A 9,354-nucleotide genomic window follows, 5' to 3' on the forward strand; every position below is an offset into this window, starting at 1 on the left:
TCTAGCAGGTTTATATACTGATATGTGTTTAGTGTGGTTATGGAAAAGGCTGTGCAATCAGCAATGCCCCATCACCAGCCAATCAGCTGCCTCGGCTCTTAATTGGCAGCATTGTCACGCACTCATGGAGGATCGGGCATTTTCTTCCGCTGCCACGGCAGTCTGTCTACAACACGGGCTGCTGGGGAACCTGTTCATTGTAACACCACGGAGCTCATTCCCACGAATAACCCGAAAACCCTGTATAAAAGGCAGCAAAACGTGTAGTATCTCACAGAGCAACACAATACAAGAAGGATGAGAATAAAACGGCCAAGAATTAGGAATGTCGTGATCTGTATATTCATTATTTTATTCGTGTTTAATCTCGTGTTTCTTTCAGCACAAACACTTAATCACAACACTAGGGCTGGGCGGTCGAATTAATGCGATTAATTCGAATTAATGTTCTTGCACGATGTGTAAAATGCCTGAAATCGCGCAATCGAGAGTTGATGTTATAACGTGCGCAACTTTCTTATTTCTGCCAAGTTTGCAAAGGGCAAATCAGCAATTTCCCAATCATGCTCCAGGGCGGGCAGAGAATAAACAGAAGAAAAGCAAAGAAAAGAAAAGCAGTTTAAAAATGCATGACTGGGTTAATCTGGCTTGTTGTAACAGTCAGGCACACTGATGTTTAAGGCATTATTATTACAAGAATAATATATTGCAGTGTGCTTTTCGTATAGATAATGAATGCCTTAACTGAATATACAGAACATGCATGTAGCACACGAGTGATTACAGACCAAACCAAAACATAATGCAGTAAATAACACACACTGCACACTCTTGAGCCATCGCCGTTAAACTATAATAATATTAGCACTGGGCATACAAAACGTTAATAATTTATACTTTGTAACTCGTAGAAAAAGCCAGATAAAAAGGCACATAGCCGCAAAATAAAAACCGTGAATAAGGTCCATTGCCAGTCAGTCAGACTCACTACGAAGATGACAGCAATCAACGCGACGAGATTGTGAAGACAAATGCCGTAATGTCGCCTCAGTGATATGGAAGTGGTTTTGCAAGTCCTGCGTCGAGCAAACAAACCACTGTGTGTGGAAAGTGTGTAGAAAGTGTCGCAAGTGAAAGTGGCAGCACAACAAGCGCAGGTGCGGGAGCTGCGACGCAAACTCGCCGCGCAATGGGAGCCGAGCGGCACTGCGAGATACAGCTCTGTCCCTCCTAAAGCCCTGCATTTTCCAGTGCCATCCCAGATGGCCAGGGGGCCCGGGAGGAAATCACAGATGCGGTGACATTTCATATCACGAAGACATGTTTTTTTTTTAGGGATAGCATACTAGAGGCATGTTTTCAATTGTATTTAAAACAAAAATATGCGCAATACTGACAGCTATGGAAGTGGTGCTGTTCTTTTGCTATTCTTACACGAATGTTATTGCACATGTAAATTGATACAGAACACAAGTCTTTTTTTCGATCAGTAAAATAATTACATATGTTTGAATATGTCAGTATTGTTTATTTTGTTTAGAGAAAACAATAATAATCAAGACTTAAAATTGTGAATCGTCTCTACATAATAATAATAATAATAATAATAATACATTTCATTTGGGGGACGCCTTTCTAGATACTCAAGGACATCTTACACAAAGTTGACCTATATAAATTAATACAATAAACATAGATGACGATGGAGAAATACATAGGGACTGACAGTTACAAAGGAAACAACAGCTCAAATGTAGCCATAGGGCTATAGAAGGTAGGCTTTCTTAAAAAGGTGAGTTTTTAAAAGGTTTTTACAAGAGATGAGAGTGTCTGCTTGTTTTATTTGTGAGGGGAGTGCATTCCAGAGCCTCGGGGCCGAGCAGCTGAGGGCCCGGCCACCCATGGTGGCGAGACGGAATTGGGGGGTGGCAAGGAGACCAGCAGAAGAGGAACGGAGGGAGCGGGAAGGGGCATAGGCTGGGATGAGGTCCAACAGGTAGGTAGGTGCCAGGTTGAAGGGCTTTGTAAGTAAGGAGGAGCCACTTAAAGACGATACGGTAGTGCACAGGGAGCCAATGTAACTGGATAAGGACTGGTGTGATATGTCCAGATGATCTAGTGCAGGTGAGTATTCTGGCAGCAGAGTTCTGGACCAAGGAGAGAATTGCAGTAGTCCAATCGGGAAGTGACCAAGGCATGGATAAGGGTTTCAGTGCTGGAGTGTGACAATGAAGGACGAAGCCAAGATGACACCAAGGCTGTTGACTGAAAACTGAAAACCCATCAATGTTAATACTAAGGTTGTGCTGTTTAGAAAGAATAGATTTAGAGCCAATAAGCATGACTTCCATCTTGTTGCTGTTAAATTTGAGGAGGTTTGTGCTCATCCAGCTCCTTATGTCTTGGAGACAGTAAATAAGGGAAGTGGGAGGGAGGGGAATGGTGGGTTTGGTGGAGATGTAAAGCTGCATATCATCAGCATAGCAGTGAAAATTGACTTTGTGATGACGCATAATCTTGCCCAGCGGTAGGAGGTAGATTATGAAAAGAAGTGGTCAAAACACTGACCCCTGGGGGACACCCTGTGAAACAGCTGCACACCCTGATCTGTTTTTTATAATTTGCACAAATTGTTGACGGTCAGTGAGGTAAGAAGAAAACCAAGAGAGTGCAACACCAGCTCTAGTTGGAGTCCTATATTTATATGTATCAACTTCTGCAATGGGTCAGAAAACCAGTGCCCACTTTAAATCAAACACCCAGAAAGCTCTGGATGAGAAGCCGCCGCCAGCAAAGAACACCCAGCTGGGTTTTGGCGAAGATGCGGTCATGATGGGAGAGAAGGAGAGGAAGCGCAGGGCAGCAGGCCTACTGGCCTTCATTAACCTCTTCTCTGGCTGCACTGGCAGAAATCCAGGTAAGAGAAATTCTCCTTCCTTCACCGGTAAGCAAGTTTCTCTAGTTATGAATGTGTCCATACATATATTACAATTCTTAAGAGGTATAATAACCTGTCATTTCACAATCAGATTGTATTGTTTATTGTAATGTACGACACTAACAATAACGATGATTTGTAAATGAAAATGCTCTGTGATTCCAGGATGCAGTAGCAGCTGTGTTGAGGACAGTATTCAGGAGACCATCCAGCTTAAGAAATGTTGTCCGGCCTGTGAGACCTGGGCGGACAGCGTGAGCTGCAGGGCCCTGGAGAAGCATGGGGACGACAGCAGCACTGTGAGTCACTGAGCGCATTACATTGCTTAGGATAATTATAAGGACAATGTCATAGGATTCTCCTGTACAATGTAAACAGGTATCATTTAAAGATTAAATAGATCATCATCATCTGAAATATAGTGACTATCCCATTGTGGCTCCCCTGCTCAACCTCTTCACCCGTTACTGCCAGGGTCTCCAGTATCCCCCTGCTGCCTACAGCCAGGCTTGGCGGAAGCAGTGCGAGCCTTTCCTCCCTACTATAATGGAGGAGGATGACGAGGACCAGCGAGTATCTGACGAGGAGGATGAGCTGGAGGTAGCCTTCCGATATTTGTTTGGCCCACCGTTGGTCTTGTGGGAGATGACACTGGAGGAGGTCTTCCTGCATCAGTGAAACTTTGCAGAAAAGGCAAACCCAGAGTTGGTGGAAACCACATAATAAAAAGTGTCAGGCCTGTACTGTAGCTGTCTTTAGTTCCTGATTGTTCTTGGGGAATTATGCCTTAGAAATCAAAACAAAGCAATCACAGAGATAGTTGATTTGGCCACACCTAATGTTTTTGCTCTCTCTCCGATTGCTTTGTTTTGATTTCTAAGGCAAAACTGAAGGCAAAACACCCAAAGAACAAGCAGGAACTAAAGACAGCTGCACTACAGGCCTGGCCGAGCATCACCAGGAAGAAACCCAGCATCTGGTGATGTCTATGGGTTCCAGACTTCAGGCAGTCATTGACTGCAAAGGATTTGCAACCAAGTATTGAAACTCGCAATTTAATTAATGATTATGTTAGTTTGTTCAAATACTTTTGAAACCTTAATGACTTGGAGAGGATCTGCAAAGAGGAGTGGGACAAAATCCCTCCTGAGATGTGTGCAAACCTGGTGGCCAACTACAAGAAACATCTGACCTTTGAGATTGCCAACAAGGGTTTTGCCACCAAGTACTAAGTCGAAGGGGTCAAATACTTATTTCAATCATTAACCTGCAAATCAATTTATAACTTTTTTGAAATGCGTTTTTCTGGATTTTGATTTTGTACTCGGCCGGCATGGAGCCGCATTTTCGGGCACCAAAAACCTGCTGGTCTGGAACCAAGGAACCCGTGACATCAAGGGCTGGGGACAGGGTAAAGTCATCTCCACAATAAGTTATTTTCTGGAGTTGAGTCGCCATTTTTAAAATGCCAGCAGAGACGCGAGCAGTGAGGAGAGTTTTGATTAAAATTGAGCAAAATCAGTCTGTCCAGGAGAGAGACACTTTAGTAACAATATGGTCTCATCAGGTCAACTCACTAGTTAGGTGTTGGCAAATGGCAGCAATGAGAGACAACTGAGCACAGCTTCCATGACAGGAAAGACGTGTTACAGCGATATTATAATGATGGAGAGTTAATGCGGCGATATTGATTGGATAGAAATGTTGTTTGTTAATGAAGTGGTCATTAACTGGTCCTTACGGGCAGTTTCTTCCACCACTGGGAGAAATGTGGTGTTACGCTGAATCCAGTGCCCCTGAGAATAATGTGTCCCTGGTTGGTTTGCGCATGATTAATAATCTATGAATAAAGTCATTTTCTTAGCACAGGGCGAATTACACAAAAGAAACATACATATTATACAGTAAGAGAAGATCAAATACACAATAAGCGCTGTTACAGTGATGCGCTTTGCGAGCACTCGCATGCCAGCAATGCTGACAATGTATTATTATTATTATGTATTTCTTGGCAGACACTCTTATACAGGGCGACTTCCAAAACATAAGAGCACTGTTGCGGTGTCTGGCAACAGGGACAATGCAACAATGATTTGGGACCATCATCCCAGACTTCATCAATAAGCAGAAATTCCCATCAAACCATTAACATCACTTGAGACCATCTGACAGTTAATTGATTTGCCCACAACTGCGACACAAATACCCCCAAAACAACTGCATTCATAATCAATAGGCTAGCTGTTAAGGTACAAACGCTTCAGTTGAAGCAACCTTTCGGGTCCCAGTGAATCATTGCAGAAATTGTTTCCACCTGTCGCACAGATAAGTCTGAGCAGAGGAAACATAATTGCGAACAAATTTTAACTAGTAACTTACTGGAAAGTTTCTTATATTTTCTAACAGTTATACAGTGGGTATATACAATACATAGGGGGCAATTTTACCCCAATACTAGCCTATAGTCATTGTCGTTAACAAGAATAAAAGTGAAAATATGCCACAAAATGAATGAAAGTGAGGAATGCATGTTAACTCTATCTTGTATTTTATTCAATACAGTAAAAGTGTCTGAAATAGCGAATCAGTGTAAATCCCTTAATGCATAAATAAGAATAAAAGGCTGAGTTTTCTTTGCATATTCGTATAGCTGTATTTTCATTTCTGCTTGTCTACATGTGATCTTGTGTTTCTTGTTTGACGTTGAATAAGTTTAATTGTGATGGTTAAATAGGGTTTTAAAGACAGTAGTAAAGCTTTCAAAAGGATGCAGTTCACCATGGTGAAGATTAGTATTGCCATGTTTCTCGACTTCAATTCCGTGATTGGAATGCCCAGTGCCCGGCGCCAGCATTCGGTTCCCAAACCGGTGGAAAAGCAGGCCGATTCATAAAAAGTTTAACTGGTTCCCAGGCCGAGCACCAGCACACGATCACCAGGCACCATGTCGGTGGAAAAGTGCAAAATGAGTATCACAGACTTTTACAAAAGAAAAAACTGATAATATGCCACAGGTTAACAATCAGTCTAGTCAAACTAAGCGATCAGGATAAATGAGGAAGAGATACTAAAGGGACTGGCAGAATTAAAAACAAACCAATCACCTGGCCCAGATGGTATATTTCCAACAGTACTTAAAGAAAGGAGGGAAATATATTGGCCGCCAACTAAAATATTCCAACCGACGCTTTGTGTCAAGGGGATCTGCCAACTGACTGGAAGACGGCAAATGTCATACCTATCCACCAGAAAGGGGACAAAACTGAGCCAGGAACTTACAGCCCAATCTGTCTCACCTGCATTACTTGAAAAAGGTTGGAAAAAATTTGACAGAAAATAGAAGAGCGTCTTAATGAAAACCATATTCTTGAAGAAGGTCAACATGGGTTTAGACGAGGTAGATCAGAGGGGTGTACTACGAAGCGAGGGAACTGGCTTAACCAGGTAAGTTCAGGAGTAACTTTGCGAGGTCGGGTATAACTTCCCGGTTAACCCGTACTACGAAAGGTGGATAAGTTTTACCCGAGGTATACTGTCATAGCAATATACGCGCATCTCTGAACTGCTCCGAGCAGGTTATGTTCGTGGTTAACTCGGTGTTACCCTATGTAAGCACCGCCTCTCCGCCCACAATCTTGTCGGGACCCAATCGACATTGGCCCACGGGTTGCGAGAGGCTCACTCCGCAGGGCGAGGGTGTTTAGAGACCGGGCAACTCCTCTAGCTCCCCTCGATGATGCTCTCTGTGAAAGATATCGATTCTCATCTGAGGGAATTCACTGTCTCAATGCCACTCGCCCGAGTAATGCCCTCACTGTTGAACAGACAGTGTGCCTTGCTTTGCAGGATTTTGCCAGCGGACACTTCATGTATCCCATCAGTGATGCTGAACCTCTGAGCAGGAATACTGTCTGCTGTGCAGCTCGCAAGGTGGCACTTGCTCACATTGAACTGCTGGATACATTTGTTGTGTCTCTGGCCATTTAACACATTTCAAACTACCTTTAAGCGCCAGAGCCGGTCATTGTAACCGATATCTCTTTAAAAGCTGTGATATGACAATCAAAGGCAAACCATCGTATAAAACTCAGATGTTTTATTCATGAACTTCAAATCCAATATTTACATAGCACAAATGTAGTATTTAAATTGAAATATGATCATAAAACATTAATATTATTGCTATAAATAACAACGTAGTTTTTTCTAAACGCGCACACTGCAGTCAAATCATGAATAACTATATAGCCTACAATGAGCAAAAAGCTCAAAAACGGCAAACAATAAGATAATGAAACAAGTGCAAATGTAAATATTGAAATAATTCTCAAAAGCAATATTTTATAGTTCAAAAATAACTATTGCATTTATCAAAACATAATTGTACACTAAAGTAAACATTTTCAACACCGTAAACTTTGTTTTCAACATACAGTGCTTGTATTCACTGTAGCTTTGTATTTCAATAAACTAGTCACTATATATTTAGCCTGCATACCTGACAGCTCCTGCAGTCCACACAGGACACGTTTCTGCACTTTCCCTGCACGAGCTTGTACCTCACACTTCATTTTGACAGCCTCTCCAGGTGAATACTTTTGCTCCATGAATATATACCATTGCAATAAATGCTCCTCTGCTGATAATGTCCGTGAATCATTATTTTGCGTGTGATGTGTCTGCGTTATTGCACTCTGTACTGTGCAGTAGTGATCGTGTATTGATCAGTGGAGTAAAAGCACTCGGTGCCATTTGGACCTGCGTTTCACGCGCAGTGTTTTCACAGCACTGGCACAAACCCACGACTGATCTGTCATTGCCAGTATCACTGATGCCCCTGATTCAGTCATGTTCATATACACGGCATTTCCAAAACGAGCTCTCTTCAGTCTCTGACTGTAGACAGGTAGAGATTGCCAATGGAGCGCCAGACTGACTGTATTGTAAAGGGCAGGCAGGATTATGCATTATATTTGAGTTATGATGTATTTAAATGACCGGTCAAAATAACCCGATTTTGGCTATTCTAGGTAAATGTGTTTATAACTTATTTATTTTCGTGTTTATCCAGCTAAAACGCGGCAGGCATGTTTAATACATATATTTAGGAAAAGACATGAACGGGTATGTGCAGTGTATTTAGGAACACAGAGTAATTCAAATTTAATAACCAAATTGGTCAAATTGACTAGTGTCAAATTCTAAAGATCAAAGAGGCTTTTTATCCGATCGCAGGTCATTCGCAATATAAAAATACTTGGTCTATTTTTAATATGCATAGGCTGGGCCTATATACAGAACACCTTTTTTCATAGGAATGCCGAGGGTGATTGGTGTGATTGACTGTGCGCATATCCCCATTAGAGCACCCCTGGGAGAACATGAGGGGGATTATGTGAATAGGAAGTCATTTCACAGCATGAATCTTCAGCTATATGATCAAATCGTATTTGATCTGATATGTAGGCTAGTCTACATAATTTTGTCCTTAAAACTTCTACTTATATTCAAGACAATTAAAGACACATTAGGTGGTGAGCCACGACCAAGAGTGGATTCCCGAAATCCTCCAGGATACACATAACATCTGTACTGTGTATTAATGATAAGCATTATTAATACACACCACCTGAATGTTGCGCTTTCCACTGGGGTTGCAGCTGAAATCATTGTTAGAATGAAGTGATTCTGAACACAATAGCATTAAATTCATACAGGCAGCCCTACAGTCTAGGTGCTTTAGGGAGTAGATCTTAATTTATTAATAGTAAGTAACAGGTCAATTTCAGACATGTAGCCCATGTGTAGGCTATAATTGAAGTATCCTAATTATTTTCACATATTTAGATAGACTATTTTACGTGTCCTTACATCTCAATCATATTACAAATAAAACAATCCGTAAGACAAAATATAGAACCTATGACAAGAATACTGTTCTTACGAATTGACTCTGTCGGCAATGCGCTGACAACAGCGCCAATTTAGCCGCTAACCTTTCTAAAAACCCTCATATCCTGACATTACCAGCTGCATTATTCCGGGAACAGTCCGGTGCACAGACACTGCGCACAAACTGAGCCTGCGCTGCCCAAACACGCCCCTTTTACATTAACGCGCACAAACTCCAGTTAAGGTAACACCGAGTCAACTATCTAACATCTTAACCACCGTCATAGTACCGCTTAACACCAGTTTAGGCAAACAGAGTTTGTCAACCCTGACTTTCCTTGATGACCCCGAGTTCAATCTGAGTAGGTTAAACTCCCTTCGTAGTACACCCCTCGGGTCTTACTAACCTATTAGAGTTCTTTGAACATGCAACTGCAGATCACATGACCGGAGAAGATTTACTTAGATTTTCAGAAAGCTTTTGATAAGGTTCCACACAAACACTGCTCCTAAAATTGGAAGCT

Source organism: Amia ocellicauda, chromosome 15 (assembly GCF_036373705.1).
Source record: "Amia ocellicauda isolate fAmiCal2 chromosome 15, fAmiCal2.hap1, whole genome shotgun sequence".
NCBI lineage: Eukaryota > Metazoa > Chordata > Actinopteri > Amiiformes > Amiidae > Amia > Amia ocellicauda.